This window comes from Clarias gariepinus, chromosome 7, assembly GCF_024256425.1.
Source record: "Clarias gariepinus isolate MV-2021 ecotype Netherlands chromosome 7, CGAR_prim_01v2, whole genome shotgun sequence".
NCBI classification, from domain to species: domain Eukaryota; kingdom Metazoa; phylum Chordata; class Actinopteri; order Siluriformes; family Clariidae; genus Clarias; species Clarias gariepinus.
In genome coordinates, this window is record NC_071106.1 from 24,889,682 (window position 1) to 24,909,041 (window position 19,360).

The 19,360-nt window shown below is 39.8% G+C and overlaps 1 long non-coding RNA gene across 1 annotated transcript; it reads left to right on the forward strand.

Annotated features, from left to right (window-relative positions):
* The first annotated feature begins 641 nt into the window (after nucleotides 1–641).
* LOC128528359 (uncharacterized) lies at nucleotides 642–2,361 on the forward strand. Its single transcript, XR_008360932.1, has 3 exons — nucleotides 642–727; nucleotides 1,575–1,621; nucleotides 1,804–2,361. It is a non-coding gene; the product is annotated as an uncharacterized LOC128528359 (long non-coding RNA).
* Nucleotides 2,362–19,360: the final 16,999 nt, after the last annotated feature.

A 19,360-nucleotide genomic window follows, 5' to 3' on the forward strand; every position in this document is an offset into this window, starting at 1 on the left:
TCTGACTGACCCAGAAGGTGGGTTGAATATCCATTGTATCCCCTTTTGCATGAGAACGCCTTAAATTTTTGACTGATTCCACTGTTGGATAGCTTTACGCAATTCAATCTCAGCACTTATAAAGTTTGTTCCATTGTCACTTCTCATGACTGACACCTGGCCTCTCCTGCAGGTGAGTCTGTATCCAGTGACTGCGCAACTTCAATATGCACAGCTCTTGTTGTCAGACAAGTAAACACACTCTAAAAAATGATTCTGTGGCCTTGTAAATTTCACAGTTATAAAAAAGTTATGTTACCTTAATAAAATCTCTAAAAGTCACATACATGATTGTTTGAGTTAGACAAATCAAAATAAATGCCTAAAAAAACAATTATTCATTTTGTCTTAAATTTACACTATAATTTAAGTTTACTTCACTAGTAAAAATCAGTATTTGACTAACTGAATTATATTTTTAACATGCACTTAATATTTTTTGATACATTTCAATCAAAATATCTGTTAATGGAGTAATTGTACTGATTAGTTTCAAGAACTACAATTATAAATTATTCCAACTCAATATTCTTTATTTTTAACAACAAAAACTTAAATAATTGAGTAAATTGCCCTGTGCAAGTGCTCATGAGAAGTCTGGTGTAACATCAGAGACAAGAAGGCTGTGAGGATGTGAGAATGGACATGAAGCACCTGGAACATTCTGGAACATTCCTTATAAATCCTGGTGAGTAAACAGCTAACACAAGTTACTGTAATAATGACTCTGTCTGCCTGCACACACAACTTTATAGGGTGTGAGTTACTGTTCTGAATCCTGTCACAGCTGAGCTCCAGAGCTAACGATAGCTAGCAACAGGCCAGTCCTGGGGTTCATTGTGATTTAGCTTGTTTGTTCCAGCCACCAAACTGCTCAGCTAAAGCGCGTTTAATACAGACACTTAAAATCTGGCGTAAAAGGAGAGATTTAACACCGAGCAGCAGCGCGTGCATGTCCGGGTTTTTTCCGGGTTTCTCGGTGTAACCGGCCGCGGTTGTGCCGCAATATTTGAATTTCTCCCGCCAAATGCGGTGATTTTGCGCAGCCTACCGCCACTGTGGCGAGGATATAAAACTAGCATGTTCAAATACAGTAATTAACTGTATTTCATTTGTAACGGTCCACCTCACACACTGAACCGCGAGTCTGCTCGGTCATTCCGACACTTTAAGAAAGAAACTCAGAACAAATCCGGTTTAAACAGCAGAAATGAGGTGCAGTGTCCGGACTCTGGTACTGTTTTATCCGTTACTGTATATAAGTATTTTTAACATGATTAAACACTGAGCAAGCAGCAGCAGATGTTATAAAATAAATGTGCTACTAGTAACTAAAGCTATGAAATATAAAGATTTAGTGAAAATACAACATTTCTCTCAGAATTAGAATTGGGAGAAAGTAATATGAAATAAAAATATTGAAGTGAAACATGATGTATGTTCTGATATGTAAGTAAAAGAACCTAAAACTGATTGATTTTGTGTGTGTGTGTTTGTGTGAAACATGTTATATATTTTCTATATCTCTTTCACAGCACCAACACCACTAATGAAGAGAAGTTGAATGGAGATAAAACAGGAGGTAAATGTCAACTTTTTTAAATGTTACAGAAGTATTAAATGCGTAACCATTGAATCAAAGATAGAAGTAGACTATTAGTCCAAAAAGTATGTATTTAAACAGAAGTACTATTTTACCAGTCTGGTAGATTTATATTAACAGTCACACTTGTACTTATGTGTATACTATTGTTCCTTTTTCAGGTGCCAGTTTATGGGATGGCGGTGTAAGCTCTGCACATTTGTCGTATCATCAAAAGGAATTTCGATCATTATTGAGTGAAGCATGGTACTGTTGGTCATGGATATTTAGTGTCCTGTCTTCATTTAGACTGTCATTGCTTCTTTAAGACCTGAGAAGGTCTGCACACACATGTGTATGGATCCCACAGTTTGCAGGAAACTGAAGTGTGAAGGTGTGCGATCTTTCAGATGTAAAATGTGACTCATTAGATTCTAATACAAAAGTCTACTTTCCATGTGTTAACTGTATAATACTTGTGGCAGAAGTATTGTTTGTGAAACTGTTTACTAATAAGATAAATCCAGCTCTCTGTTTATGATCTTGTTACATGTCATTTGCAAAGTAAACCAGGTTGAGTTTAGACTTCATGTCTTGTCAAATTTGGCAAATAAATGTTTAATTAAAATTAAAATGAAAATGTGTGTATTGTTTCTTTCATTCAGTTAAAATATTTAGTAAATGTAGCACATTTGTTTATTAAATAATAGTATAATTTTCAGTATCTTCTACCTTCCATTTCAATTATATCTACTCAATTATTTTACTTATTTTCACTTTTCATTAACTTCTAATTTTCATTACATTTACTCGATTTTGTACATCATTGTACTAAATATAGTTATTCAGGTCTACTTAATTTTTTTACTGACTTGTACTCAATTCATAAAGTATATTTTACATGATTTTTATATTTTTTTATATTTACTCAATATTTTTAAGTGTAAAAATGTTTCACCAAAAAAAATAAGTACAGCACAGTTTTATTTTTTAGAGTGCAATACGCCATATCTTTTAACATTACTTCTACCTCGTCTGACATCGAAGGGTCCGAAATAGTCAACTCCTACGTTAGTGAACGGTGGGTGATCTGGTGTTATTCTGTCACATGGCAATTCTGACATCTTTTGTTCACCAGACTTTGCTCTGATCTTTCTACATGTCACACAACTGGAAAGAAACTTTCTTACAAGGGAGTTGGCAGTCGTAATTCAGTATTTCTGCCGCAATTTTGAGATCATATAATTCCTTCCACAATGTCCAACCTTTTCATGAATGTTTCTTAAGATTAAAGTTGTGATATGTGAATCTTTAGGTATAATGACTGGGTGTTTTACATGCTTAGGCATTGTAGATCTACCAAGGTGCCCTCCAACTCTTAGCACTCCAATCCAGTTTGGAGAGGTAACTGTCCCTTTTTACAGATGCGTTACCTTTTTGCAACGCGGAAATTTCTTCTTTGAATTTTTCTCTTTAAATGAACTTGATGACTTCGTTTTCTGCTCTTGTTAAGTCCTGTGTAAGGGCCATATTTCATTCTTGTGATTTGTTGTTATGTTTATCTTATTTCAGTTTATTAGTTAAGCATTAAGCATTAAGTATCATACATATAATTTGTATTGTGACATCATTTCATGGGTTGTTCTGTGACATCATCCCACAGTTATGCAGTTCCATGTCTATCACGCACGTTAGTTGTAGTTGTTGTTAAGACACGGAAGGATACAGAAAGGTGTGAAGCACACAAGCTTTTGACCGTGAGACAGTAAGCTAAAAGGAATACAGTAAAATAAGTGGTTGTATCTGTAATCTATCGAAGCTACAGAACACAGCAAGCGACTTGTCGTGACTACAGTGGATTTATGCAAGAAACTGTAACAACCCTTGTTTTTGATGTTGAAAATAAACAAGAGACAAAGAAATCAACGAAACGTCTGGTGTCGTCAGTGACACTGTGTAACTAAAGACACGCGTCAGAACTTGTGAATAACATGCACCTACATCCTGAATTGTTAGAGACTTGTGGTTTTCTGTCATTGGGTCATCTACACATCTTTTACCTTTTTTATTCTCTGTTCAAGCATGTCCTTGATATGAAGAATCCAGGCAACGGATCTTTTTAACTTGTACCAGTCAGAGTGATAATTGATCAGTTTTCTCACGGCCTCTGTGCTCTCTGTAGTACTCACGAGATTCACTGAGGCTGAATGTTTGATCTCGTTATCGTTCTCCTTTATCAACAGGTCATGAATGATTTCATGTCATCTACGCTCTTGTTCTTTGAGAAAAGAGGGACCATGGATCCAATTGACATTTTTCATGAATTTTTCACAGGATACTCCACTGGATACAGAATCATATGGATTTTTTTTAAATAGACATACCTCCACAGCTGTGGCTTGATTGAATCTCTTATAATGGCACTGCTGTTGGCAACAAAGGTTTTGACACAAAGTTTTTCGTTGTCAGTATAACTCAAAACAGTTAAACTGTCAGTCCTTATACATAGTCTAGCAACTCCATTTCCAGTTGGCCTTTCAACATTTTGTCAGTGTTCACAGCAACTACTGCCGCAGTCAATTTCATTTGTGGAATAGTGATTTGTTTCAGAGGTGCTACACGAGAGTTCCCCATCATAAAGGCACAATGTGTGAGTCCATCAGCATTTACCAACTTGAGTTATGAGACAATTCCATATCCCATCTCACTTGCATCTGAAAAGTGATGAAGTCGGGCTGTAGTTGTAACTCCAAAGTCAACTGGTTTTATGCATCTTGCCACACTGAACTCAAACAATTGATGCAACTCTTGTAGCCAGACCTTCCATCTTTTTGCAAACTGTTCAGGAATGTCATCATCCCATGTGAGTTTTTCTTTGCACAACTGCTGCATTAAGATCTTGGCTGGCAATATGACAGGTGCAAGGAAACCCAAGGGGTCGTAAATTGAACTAGTTGACAAGATTCCTCTTCTGGTCACGGGCTGCTCTTTTAAACTAATCTTAAACTAATCTTAATCTTAAACGTGTCTGAATTAATGCACCACAACACCCCTAGAGCTCTCTCGACAGGAAGTGCATCTTTACTCAAATCCAAGACTCTCATGTCTTTGATTCTTTCACTCTCAGGAATAGAAGTCAGTAAGGCACGACTATTACTTGCCCACTTGGTGAGGTGGAACCCTCCACTTGCACAAAGGTTGATGAGATTGTTATATAACTCAACTGCTTAATTACGGCTCGAAACAAACTTTAAACAGTCGTCTACATAAAAGTTTCTAAGTACTGTGTTGACTGCCTCAGCAGATGCATTGCTGCGGTTTTCTTCTGCTGTTTTACTAAGGGCGAAGTTAGCAACACTTGGAGATGATTTTGCACCAAACAGATGAATGACCATCTTGTACTCGATCAAATCTTGATTTCCATCTCCATTCGGCCACCATAGAAGGCGCAGCAAATCTGTGTCTTTTTCCGGAACTCTCAACTGATAATACATGGCTTCCATCTGCCATCATGGCAACTTCCTCTTGTCTAAAGTGTGTAAGCACTCCAATGAGTGAATTCGTCATGTCTGGTCCCTGTAGGAGCTTGCTATTCAATGATACTCCCTGGTAGCTGGCAGCACAGTCAAAGACCACCCTAAGCTTTTTCTTCTGAGGATGATATACACCATGGTGAGGTATATACCACACTCGACCATCTTGACGAATGAGGTGTAGGGGCCTTGACTGCATGACCTTTTTTAAACATGTCGTTCATGAAGTTTGAATACTCCTTGTAAAAAGAGCGGTTATTCTTGAATTTTCTTTTGAGATTCAGTGCGCGCTGCATGGCTGCACTTCGGTTGTTGGGCATTTGAATAGCTGCTTTCTTAAATGGAAGACCGATGTAGAAGTGATTGTCAGTAAACTGCAGAGAGTTAGACACAGAGTCTAAAAACTGATAATCCTCTTGTGACAACTCGGCCTCACAATTCCGTTTAGGAAAATCATGGTTGTACAATTGTATCAGCATTTGTTTCACACTTTCGATGGAAACTTATCAATGTCATGCTGTTGTGGAATGTTTTCCACTGAGACTGGGATGCTCTTTTGTGTAAACACTTTGGAAAGTTCAACAAAGGTGTTTTCTTCCAGACCACTAACCTCCAAGTCAGTGAGCACATAGCTTTCTACTTGTTTCTTCGAGTTCATGGTGCTTAACATCATGTCAACTTTTCTGCCTTGAACATTTAACCGCCTTGCTAATGACTCCGTGCAGAAAGTAGCAGAACTACCTGGGTCCATAAAGGCATACACTTCTACTGTCTTGTCACTTTTCTTGGAATGCAAGAGAATGCAATTGTTTCATGACTCACTGTAGCAGGCAAGGTATTAACTGTTTCAGTTTCATCAACTTTTACCATTACCTGAGCTGTGTCTTGTGCGGCAAGGTGTAGCATGCATGGATGTTTGCTTGAGCACGACTGACATGTGATTCTTCTTGTGCTGTCTTTGCTTAAATGTCCTTTTACTAAACATCCAATGCAAAATCCATTCTTTCTTAAAAAGTCCACTTTGTCTTTATATGTCTTAGCGTTGAACTGTTTGCATTCATCTAAGGTATGACTTTTCTCACAAAATGCACAAGGTTTTGTAAAAGCACTGATAACTAATGCACAATTACTCTTTGCTGTAATCAAGTTTTTATGATTTTCACCAACCTGTTTTACGCCGGTTGCAAAACTGCTACCTCTTTTTCCTTCCTTTTTTAGCTTGGATCCTTGAAGAAATTTATTACAGTGTTTCTTATCACTAGTCAGGACGTCCAGGTCTCTAAAGAGTGGATTTGACAATACTTTTGCTTATCGATTAATGAATTCCACCAACTGCATGAACTTCGCTCTTTTCCGACGGCACTCTTCATATTTGTATGCATGGACCCTCCATCTTTCACGCAATTTGTAGGCCAGTTTTGAGATAATAATCCTCATGTTGGTAGGATTATCTAACTCATCCATGTATTCAATGTCTTCCATAACATTGCGGCAAGTGACCGGAAACAGGGAAAAAGCGCTTAATGACTTTCCATCCTCTGACTTTATTTTTAGGCCATTTGAATGCCTTTTCCATCAGTGCTGTTGCAATTTTTAGCTCATTTCCAAACCTGTCGTGCAACAGTTTTATTGCTTCTGCATAAACACGATGATCTGGCATATGCTGGCAGCTCTTCACAAGATCTCTAGGCTCTCCTCTAGTGTATTGCTTAAGAAAGTATAACCTATCAACATCACTATCCGCTCTGGATTTAACAGCATGTTCAAACACCTTCATAAAAGACCTGAACTTAAGCTGGTCTCCATGAAACAAAGGAACGTCGCGCTAAGGTATAGAAAATGGCCTTTGACTCTTCACAAGCATTTCTGTGATATCTGTCTGACGTTGCATCACTCTCTGAGGCTCTACTGTATCAATATAGTGCAGTGAATATTCATTGTCTTGGGTAGACCATTCCTTCAAAGTACTTGTCTTCTTACGCCTGACACTTACGGGCACACTTGAATGGGCTGCCTCATGACATGATGACATTCTGCCATATTTTGATGACACACTGGACTTGTCATGTTCATTATGTTCCAATTTGGCACCACTCGATTCGATGACCACACTCTGTCTTGCAGGATGTTGTCATTCTTCACAATCCTGATACACCTTTAATTTAGCATTGGACATTGCAAGCGCTGTTTTAATTTCCAGCTTTTCCATTTTAGCCTTTTATTGTGCTTCCTTAGCACAAGATGAGTATGTGGCTCTAAATGAAGCTAGTCCTCCTGGATACAGCTACATACACGAGCCTCTGCGTTGCAGATATTTACAACAATAATCTGTCTATCGAGAATGTGCGTTCTTCCACTCCAACTTCATGTCTGGTGTACGTGTATTTTTTGTGTGCGTTTGTTTTATTTCCGTTGGCAACTCCTAGAGGCAATTATGTTAAATTGCACACTACAAAGTATCGCACCAACACATGTGAAAAACATTGCTATTAATTTATAATTAATAAAATGGGTTAATTGACACAATATTTTTCTACCAATTATGTGATTTAGAACATATAAAAGCATTTGCAAATGTATACAACCCTTAGTCTATGACAATGGCAGTGTTGGCCTTATTAGAGGGCATTGTCAGTGGCCGAATCCGAAGGGAACGTGTTTTTAGGGATTTTCACAGTGATTTTCTGGCCCACGATGATGACTGGCTTATTATCCGTTTCAGATTTCCAAGAGCTATCCTTTTGGAGCTCTGTGCTAAGTTGGGTCCAAATTTGGAAAGAGAGACAGCGAGGAGCCACGCATTACCCGTTCCCTTACAGGTGCTGACAACACTTGGTTTCCTGGCAACTGGTTCTTTCCAAAGGGAACTGGCAGACCGCTCGGTGTTAAGCCAGTCGTCTTTGAGCCGTGCCATGCCAGCTGTATGGGACGGGATCATCCGCATGTCTAGCAGGTATATAAGGTTTCCATACCATGCAGTTGACCAGCCAAACATTAAAGCGCAATTTGCAGCGATCGCCGGTTTTCCTAATGTAATCGGAGCAATCGACTGCACGCACATAGCTATAAAGGCGCCATCTGAAGACGAATTTGCATACGTGAATTGGAAACATTTCCAATTAATAAATGTGCAAATAATAAAATTTGCTCAAATGCGCCTAACAAATATTGTGGCAAGGTGGCCTGGGTCAACCCATGATTCATTCATCCTCACAAACAGCATGGTTGGGATGAGGCTTCAGGGTGGCAGGGTATGCGATGGGTGGCTTCTTGGTGAGTGATGTATTTAAAAATATTATTCCAGCTAAGTTTTTATATTATTTTGTTATTAATTCCGGAGGACAAATTTGCAAATAACAGTTTATATCCGGTCTACCTCGGATAGGAGCACCTCCAATTCACATTCTGTGAAGTTTCTCTTCTTGCTTGCTTTTGCCATTGCTTTTTCGTTTGGTTTTGCCAAAGTGGAGTCATTAACATATTTATACGGAGAAGGAGGCAGGGAGGGGTTTTGCGCTTGTGCACGTGCGCTTAATTTCTGGTATATGCGTGGTATTCCGCGTACGCAGTGTTTCATACATTAGATTTTTTTACTGCGCACGCACATTTACAGCTTTGTCCGTGCGCAATGTTTTAGTATGAATTCAACGCAAGTCTTTGTACATGAGGCCCCTGGTCTGTGATAGATTTATTAACAATAACTGTTTAAGATGCGAGAGATCTATTATTTAACAGTCCTAGCTTCAGATCAGAAGTGTTGGCTGTGTATTCAGTGTGTTTTGAATTTTTTGTCTTTATATTAATTAAATTACTAAAACAGACTGAGTCTTTCTACATTTTTGCTTAGCTCGGGGAACAAAAACAGTCTCAATATAATGAACCCTAAGTGACTGTCTGCTCCCTGGCCTGGGCTCTGGATTGTCACTGATTAAATAGGCCTCTTCTGAGACTATGAGCCATACTACAGGAAATAAGAGCAGCACCTTCCCGAGTGGGATGAACACCACCACACCATTCCGCCCTAACAGGCCAGCTTTGCCCTCAAAAGGTCTTCCAATTATTTATAAAGCCCACAATATTTTTGGAGCACCACATGGACATCCAGCGGTTTAGCGACCATAACCTGCTGTAAGCTATGTCGCCACGTCGCTTTGGGATGGGACCAGAGCATCCTACTTTGTAAAAATAAAACTTTAATTTGCAACCAAGCCTTATCTCTACCTGCTAGGTCTTATTTTATCTCCATCAGTTTGACAAACTCACGAAGGCATCCAACTCTCACCGTAATTTCCCTTTACGTGCTGGGATTCTACTAAGCCAAGGCTAAAGTAGGACAACAAGAAGACTGATAGGTAGGCCATCAGAACTTGAATATATGTCTAGAAGCGTTTCAATTGTGTATGGTTGTCAAACGCATCAGCTAAGAAGCCAGTACTGTCATTATTATGGTTTTCTTTTCCCCCAGAGGAAATTTTAATAACAATAACCATCCTGATATTGGGAAATCTCCATTTTAAAACCCCTTTATTTAGGAGCACCCTTCTAGATCAAACTTAATAAAATAAAAACAAAAGGGAAAGAAGAAAATTGATATTGCACTCGTTTTGCAACCAGAAAAGTAGATTCTGTTTTGCCTTCCCCTCTTAGCTTAACATTAGCTACAAACTTTCTTTACAAAAAAAGAGGGAACTTCCTCTTATAGGAAAAGTAAAAGCAACCCATTAGTACGCTATCCCTTGCTCTGTGTGGTGTTGTTCTTTTCTGACTCTATTCTTTAGCTGTGCTAACTGTGTGTGCTCACTAGTTCTTCCCACAGAGACTCCCAGTTAATAGCACACTCAGCATCAGCTCACACTTGACATTGCATACTTATATATCTGTTTGCCTTGTTTGTTTTGTTTTGTTTTATTTTGTTTCTTCTCTTCAAGTCTGTGTCAGTTGTGTCTCTAGAACCCTATCAAAATGTGTCTTGTTACACAAACCCCTTTAGTCTCTTGGAAGATCTGAAGACATAGCTGGAAAGTGTTGCAACCAAAATTCAATTCAATTCAATTCAATTCAATTCAATTTTATTTGTATAGCGAAGCAGCTTTACACAATCAAAAGAACTAAGTTTGTATGAAATGTGAATGTGTATGAATCAAAATGATATGATTGTCCCTGATTGTCCCTGATGAGCAAGCCTAGGACGACGGCGACAGTGGCAAGGAAAAACTCCCTGAGATGGTAATAGGAAGAAACCTTGAGAGGAACCAGACTCAACAGGGAACCCATCCTCATCTGGGTGAAAACAGATAGCAGGGATTGATGTGCATAATAATATGCGAGACTGGAAGTTCAATATAAGAGGAGATGTGTAAGATTAAAGTCCAGTTTGTTCCTGGAGGCTCAGGTAGACTGTGAAAAATTTCAGTCCTGAACTATTGAGCGACTGAAGTCACAGGTCCTCAGAGAACAGCAGTCTGCATCAGTCGAGGACAGGACCACCTTCATGGAAAAGTGGAACCAACCCCAGTTACCACACGCATTCCAGGCAGACCACACGGGGGCATCCATGTGATAAGATCTCCAACCAGAAGCAGGACTCCAGGATGAGTTAGAGAGGTCCAGCGGGCAGAGGGGGTCTGGATCACTGGCAGCTCAGGAGCGACATGTATAGCTCGACAGAGAGATAGGTAGAGGAAATAGGAGAGAGAGAGAGAGAGAGGAGAGAGCAGAAAAGGAGAGAGCAAAGAGATGGAGAAATAACAGTTAGGTATGGTCACAGTCGAACAATGTAAAAAGTGAATGTATATTTAGTGCAGAGTTCAAGCAGAGACTCCGGCAGGACTAGCTATGACAGCATAACTAAAAAGGGAGAGCCAGAAGGAAACACAAACATGAGGGCTTCCAGAGATGTAAGGCAACCAATCACCTCACCGTCAACAAACCTGAGTGATCAATGAGAGTGGGGAAGACAGCATCCAAACATACCAGTTCACCTAATACTCTACGTCCATGAGTCCCCCAGATCTGCTCCTTTACCTAAGGATAATCTATTTATAAAAATGCTTGGCTAAATAAATAGGTTTTTAGCCTGGACTTAAACACTGAGACTGTGTCTGAGTCCCGAACACTATTTGGAAGACTATTCCATAACTTTGGGGCTTTGTAAGAAAAAGCTCTGCCCCCTGCTGTAGTTTTAATAATACGCGGTACTGACAAGCAGCCTGCATCCTTTGATCGAAGTAGGCGTGGCGGATTGTAAGACACTAGCAGTTCACTCAGATACTGCGGCGCGAGACCATTTAATGCTTTATACGTCAAGAGTAGTATTTTAAAATCGATGCGAAATTTCACAGGAAGCCAATGCAATGTAGATAAGATAGGGGTTATGTGCTCATATCTTCTGGTTCGAGTGAGGACTCTCGCTGCTGCATTCTGGACTAATTGAAGCTTGTTTAAGCACCTAGTTGAACAACCAGACAGTAAGGCGTTACAGTAATCCAACCTAGAGGTAATAAAAGCATGAACTAGTTTTTCTGCATCGTTTAGTGACAATATATTTCTTATCTTGGCAATATTTCTGAGGTGAAAGAATGCTATCCTGGTAATATTATCTACATGTGCTTCAAATGAAAGGCTTGAATCTATAATCACACCGAGGTCTTTTACTGTTGCACTTGATGGAACAGAAAGGCCATTTAAAATCACATTGTGATCAGAAAGCTTACTTCTAGCTGCTTGTGGTCCTATGACTAGAACTTCTGTCTTATCAGGATTAAGCAGAAGGAAATTAATTAGCATCCAATCTCTTATGTCCTGCACACATTGCTCAACTTTAGTAAGCTGGTTTTTCTCATCTGGTTTTGCTGAAACGTATACTTGTGTGTCATCAGCATAACAATGAAAACTAATACCATGTTTACGAATTATGTTGCCCAGAGGAAGCATGTAAAGGGAAAAAAGCAGTGGGCCTAAAACAAAACCCTGTGGAACACCAAACTCAACTTGAGAACATGAGGAATGGTCACCATCTAAATCTACAAACTGATAACGATCAGTCAAATAGGATCTGAGCCACAAGAGGGCCGTTCCTTTAATTCCTACTACATTTTCTAATCTGTAAAGGAGAATATTATGAGCAATAGTGTCAAAAGCTGCACTGAGGTCGAGTAACACAAGTATAGTGACACAAGCCTGATCAGAGGCCACGAGGAGGTCATTTACTACTTTAACGAGTGCTGTCTCTGTGCTGTGATGAGGCCTAAATCCTGACTGATACAATTCATGTATGCTATTCCTATGTAGATATGAACATAGCTGTTGTGATACTACCTTTTCCAGAATTTTAGAGATAAACGGGAGGTTTGATATCGGCCTGTAATTGGAAAGCTGACAGGGGTCAAGGTCAGGTTTTTTGATTAGTGGTTTAATAACTGCTAATTTAAGGGATTTAGGAACATACCCACTGCTGAGTGAACAGTTAATTACTTTTAACAGGGGTTCTGTTATTGCTGGAACTATCTGCTTGAGAAAATGTGTCGGTATAGGATCTAATTCACAGGTTGACGATTTTGACGAGGAGATGAGTGAAATTAGTTCACTCGCTTCAAGGGGAGTAAAGTATTCTAGGTTCTGATGTGATGTGATTAGTTTATCATCTGTATCACTTAAATTGTCTGGTTTTAAAGCCTGAATTTTTTGCCTAATATTTATGATTTTGTTATTGAAAAAGTTCATGAAATCCTCACTACTGTATGATGTTGTTGTGGAGATTTCTTCAGTGGTCTTGTTTTTAGTTAATTTAGCTATGGTATTAAATAAAAATCTAGGATTATTTTTGTTATTTTCTATAAGGGTGAAGAGATACATTGACCTAGCAGCACTGAGAGCTCTTCTATAGTTCAGGATGCTCTCCTTCCATGCTATTTGGAAAACTAACAATTTAGTTTGACGCCATTTGCGTTCTAATTTCCGAGCGGTTTGTTTTAGAGTGCGTGTGTGATCGTTATACCAAGGAGCAAGTTTCTTATCTCTAATCATTTTTCTTTTAACTGGAGCTACATTATCTAAGCTATGACGAAGTGTTGACTCTAGATATTCGGTCGCTTGATCGAGTTCTGTGAAATCAGATGGCGATCCAATCAAAGTTGATAACTCTGGAAGATTATCGATAAAGCTCTGTGTGGTATTTGATGTAAATGTACGTTTAAGGCGGTAGCACGGCGCTGTGCGTACATTATTACTATGAGATACTTTAATCAAGACAAGACAGTGATCTGATATAACTTCAGACTGTGGAATTGTAATTATGTTTCTTATACTCACTCCGAAGGATAATATTAAGACCAAAGTGTGACCTGCTTTATGAGTGGGTCCTACTACACACTGATTTACTCCTACTGAGTCCAGTATGGACATAAATGCTGCTCTCAGAGGGTCTTCTGGATTCTCAAAATGAATATTAAAATCTCCAGCAATTAACGCTTTGTCTACGGAAACGACAAGGTTTGAAAGGAAATCTGCAAATTCACAGAGAAATTCAGAGTACGGCCCTGGAGGTCTGTAAATGATGATTAGTGGAATCGCCTCCTATCTGAGGTCACTGACACACTAAAGCAAGCAGACACCATATCCTTACTTCACACATTCATCATCGCCCTCAAACTGAGCAAAAGGCACACTGCCTATCTCCAGTAGGAGCTGACATGTGCACAATGACGCATCAAGGAGCTGGAACTGGAGGCTCGGGAGCAAGAGAAAGCGGGTGATGAGATAAAGCAAGGCGCCAAAGTGCAGGAAAGGGAACAAGGCAAGGCAGACTATGCTGATCTCTCCAACAGGCTGGAGTATGCAGAACAGGTACTGGGAAAGGCCAAGGCTGACTTCAGGGATAAAAACAGCAACATTAAAGCCCTTGAAATTTACCTGGACAAGGCAAAGAATGAGATCAGATGACTTACGTGGCAGCTGGACCATATTAAAGAAGAGTTTAACAGCGCCAAAAAGGAACTTAAGCTCGCCTATGAATGATGCCATGATCTGTCAAGACAACAACAGGCACTTATCTCACCCCTGCAGATCAGGACCGTGTGTTTTTGGACCAACAAATAGGCCTAAGGATTCCCCAGCTCCCTCCAAAGAACCCCACCTTATGAGAAAAACACAGAAAACCTGCTTCCTTCAGCTACAGAACATTCGCACAGGGTAGACCTCAGAGACCTTAACAAGCTTGCCAGGAACATTGACAAATTCACCCCGCATATGCCAGATAGCTAAGATGCCCAATATTATCTACAAGATAATAATTTCCATCTGGAAATGAGACCCAACATCACTGATCAAGGTATACTCTATTTGCTCCGAACAACAACCAACCCCGAAGTGCGCACTGAAAATCCTGCTCCGAGAAGCCCTCATCAAAGAATTTGCTGACTCTGAGTCAGAACAAGGACTATGGGCTGCTCTGGAAATGAGACAAGGTCATCATGAACCTCCGCAGTCAACTACTACAGTCAACTCAGACAAGCATACTTTGACACTCACAATGAAACAGACATGTAGGAAGACCTGAACAAGCATACTTCGGCACTCACAATAAAACAGACACGGAAGAAGAACTTCCTGGAGTAAGCCACCATCTTGGTATTAAAAACTCCAACCAGATGTGCTCCATGTGACAGACAAATTGGGCTAAGCTGTGCACAAAAAGGGGGAACCACGCAGGGCCCCGCTACCAAATCTGATTGGGCCAATCATACCTTGGGTTTTTGACCGACTCTGCAGGGTCAAAAACCCAAGGTATGTGCTGGTTCACCATGTCTAAAGATAGCTAGCAAGCTCGCCCACTTTTTCGCTGCTCGTCCTTCCGCCCTTGCGGGTGCTCCACCACCCTTTTAGGTGCTCTTTGCCATCGTCTTTTCACCGCTGCACCACCAAGTGAAAGTCATCGCTCTTCAAGAACTCTCAACGAGACTTGCAACAAAAAACTCTCAGCAGAAGTTCCAGTGTGCCGCCATCAGTAACCAAGCAACCGAAGGGCTTCCCAAAAAGACGTCATCTCAACAACAGCGCACCAACCAATCAGCAATGCCATGATTCCTTTCACTGGAGGCGAACCACTGGATGAGAATGAAATGTAATACAAGTAAACAAACCAAGCTTTACACCGTAAAAATTTTCACACGACCCAAAACTAAACTGTAAGATTAAACCCAAGGCTCTGCTCTTGTGACTTTTTTAAGTCAAGTAACCAATACTAGAAATTTGGGGAGTTTCACCCTCCAAACTGTTTGTGTGTGTGTGTGTGTGTGTGTGCTTACGGTGGACAGACTGTATGCTATGAATTGTAAATCACTCACTCTCACTCATTTTCTATACTGCTTTATCCTGTATTTAGGGTGGCGGGGACCTAGACCCTATCCCAGGAGACTTAAGGCACGAGGCAGGGTACACCCTGGACAGGGTGCCAATCCAAATTGTAAATCAGTTTAATAGAATCAACCTGAATTGAATTACCCCTGACAAAGAGCTAAAAACCCCATACATCTTCGTTGAGCCCCAGCCAGTGCAATCTTTTCTTTATCTTCTCAATGGTGTTTTCACTTCAAAGGCCATGGAATAAGCCAGGTGTATCACCGTGTCAAGTTTCGCCTGTTAACCACCAAGAGATCGCACTCAGATTTTCATAGTTTTATGTAATAAGACAATATATATATTTTTTTTACAAAGAAATTCCCAACAGTGTTTAAGATGTGGGTCCTCTTGCTACAGCCATGCAAATCTCATCTTTTTTCACCTGCTTAGACACGTAAATCATTACCCTCACTCGGTTTGCAAGCGTTCCCTTGACAAGCAAACATTTTTAATAAATTTTGACTAGAAAAACGAGCGAGTCTTGATTTACGAATACCAAATATTATGAAGCACGCATGCACTTCTTGTTTTGACGGCGAGCATCATGTGATCACAACTGAGCCAATGGTTCTTCTCTCTCTTTCTCTGCGAAATTGTAGATAATCTTCTTCTACTGTATGCTCGGTCTCAGTGCGCGTCTCTCACTCATATATTCAACATCCATGCACGCATGTACTGTTTACTATAACGCTGTGACCACGTGTGTGCACATTAAATATCTTTTATTTTGTGTGTGTAAAGCAAAAGTAAGTGCTATTAGAGAGTTTAAAGATAATTTTCGCGCATTCAATGGTTAATTAAGGAGGTTTCTGGTTAAAGTAGTTTTTTTTAATAAAGCAGTATTTCCATTGAGTGTGTGTGTGAGAGCAAAGATGAAGATAAAAGTAGGGAGGGGGGAGGGCGTCTTTCTTCCCCTCATCTTACTTTAGCTTCACAAACATACATACACAGCGCGTGCGTAAACAAACACTAACACTTATATGTCAGGATTTATTTTGACTTTTTCTAAAGGTTTTATTTTTACTTTATATTTTGTATAAATTATTTTATATATTTATTTATTTGGGTTGTGAAACAAATAATCGGAGGTTTTCATTATTTCATATAGGTGAAACTCGCTTAGATTTACAAGTGTTTTGATATACGGAACGCTTCTGGAATGAATAATTCTTACAATCCAAGGTTCCACTCTATTACAATTTTTAATACTGCAATTAATTATGTTTAATGTAAAAAAAAAAAAAAAAATTCCACATCTGTGTAAAAAAATGTTACATATTACATATGTGAATCCCCTCCAATAAATTATCATATGTCTGACAAAATAGGATAGCAAATCATTGCTGTTCTATGCCACCAACCATTGCTGTGCTATTCAAACATTTATAAGGATGAACAAGAGAGTCTTGAAAGGGATCGGAGCACATGGTAGGACTGTAGAATTAGATAACTTGCACATGGGTAAGAAAGTTTGACTTTCTATTTATATTTATAACCCTGGGTTTATTTCAAGTAAAAAAGTGAAAATGCATGCATATTTTTTTTCTTTTTAAGTTGTATGCAATCATTCAGCCCAGGAAAAAGATCAGCTTAAACAAATTTCATTGCAGGCACAATGTTACCACAACCAGATTTTTAAAAGAAGTGATGCATACGGTTGGAGAGCCACTTCTAAACATTATTAATTTTTCATTATATCTAGGTCACGTCCCTAAACCACAGTCCGTTCAGGCGAGGTGGATCCAAGCGCAGAGGGCCTATGGAAAACAGCGCCGGTTATGCTGTGATGAACTACGCGCTGATAGTTTTATGAATGAAAAGAGGCGCGGCGCGAGCCATGATCAGAGAGTGCGGGAGTGAAGAGCCAGCGTGTGCTTAATGCGAGTCTGATCCATGGGGAATAATTTAGACCGTGAGCGTGCATGGTTCAAACCGAGAATTCAAATAAAGTCCGTCATCCTGAATCGTGGTCATGAAACGTGAGCGAGAGTCGATAACCAGAAATCCGAAAAAGCCAAAAGATGAGATGAGAGTGAGGTCGGTGATACAGATTGTGGGTCGAGATCTAAAAGTCGAAACAGAGGAGAACTCTGGGAAATTGGGCATGGAGGCACACAGTAGTCTGGCAAGAGGTGGTGGTTTTAGAAAGAGTTATATAGAGCAAAGTAATGAATGAAATGAAGAACAGGTGTGCTGAGCCGGTGAATTAGGCAGCAAAATTAAAGCAGTGGGCTGGAGTGTAGAACGGAGTCACAGGTGATCATGGCTTGGCTTGAGGCGTGACCTGGCAGTAACTGACAGTAGTATTAGCTCAAATATGCACATTCTTGCAGGAAAACAATATCCTCAAAGAATTTCAGTCAGGTTTCAGGCCCCATCATAGTACAGAAACTGCACTAGTTAAGATTGCAAATGACTTGTTTTTAGCTTCGGACTAAGGCTGCATCTCAATACTAGTTTTACTTGATCTTAGTGTTGCATTTAACACTATGGATCATAATAGTCTCATAGATCGCTTACAAAATCACATAGGTATTCAGGGACAGGCATTAAAATGGTTTAGATCATCCCTGTCTGATCGATAATATCTTTTAGATCTAAATAAAGAACTGTCTGGTATAATGCCAGTGAAATATGGGGTCCCACAAGGGTTAGTTATAGAACCTCTGCTGTTTTCAATATACATGCTTCCCTTAGGTAATATTATTAGAAGACATGGGATTAGTTTCCATTGTTATGCTGATGATACCCAAACCAGAAAAAATATTCAAGTTGTCTAGATTAACTGAATGTGTCCAGGATATAAAAGATTGGATGACCAATAACTTCTTTGACTAAATTCAGAAAGAGATATTACTGATTCGCTCAAAATCCAGTACACAACAGCTTTTACAATTCAGCTTGCATTTAGAAGGATGTACTGTCACTACCAGCTCGACAGTGAAAGCCATATCTTCAATCTCACAAAAATAGCATTTTTCCACCTTAGGAATATTGCCAAGCTTATGAACATCTTATCCGTATCTGATGCAGAGAAGCTAGTTCATGCATTCATAAGTCATTACTAGGTGGTTGTCCTGCATCCTCAATAAACAAGCTACAGTTAGTCCAAAATGTAATTAGTAGAAGTGAGGTGAGAAGGGCGTTGAAGAGGATGAAGAGTGGAAAGGCTGTTGGTCCTGTTGACATACCTGTGGAGGTATGGAAGTGCTTGGGAGAGGTGGCAGTAGAGTTTCTGACAAGTTTGTTTAACAAGATCTTGGAGAGTGAGAGGATTCCAGAGGAATGGAGGAGAAGTGTATTGGTGCCAATTTTTAAGAACAAGGGACATGTGCAAAGCTGTGGCAATTATAGAGGTATAAAGCTAATGAGCCAGACAATGAAGCTGTGTGAAAGAGAAGTGGAACCTAGGTTAAGGGCAGAGGTGAGCATTTGTGAGCAGCAATATGGCTTCATGCCTAGAAAGAGTACATCAGATGCAGTATTTGCTTTGAGGATGCTGGCGGAGAAGTACAGAGAACGTAACAGGGAGTTGCATTGTGTCTTTGCAGATTTAGAGAAAGCGTATGACAGGGTGCCAAGAGAGGAGCTGTGGTATTGTATGAGAAGGTCTGGAGTGGCAGAGAAGTATGTTAGAGTGGTGCAGGACATGTATGAGAGCTGTACATCTTACAGTGGTAAGATGTGCTGTAGGTGTGACAGAAGAGTTCAAGGTGGGGGTGGGTCTGCATCAAGGATCAGCTCTAAGCCCCTTTTTGTTTGCTCTGGTGATGGACAGGATGACAGATGAGGTAAGACAGGAGTCCCC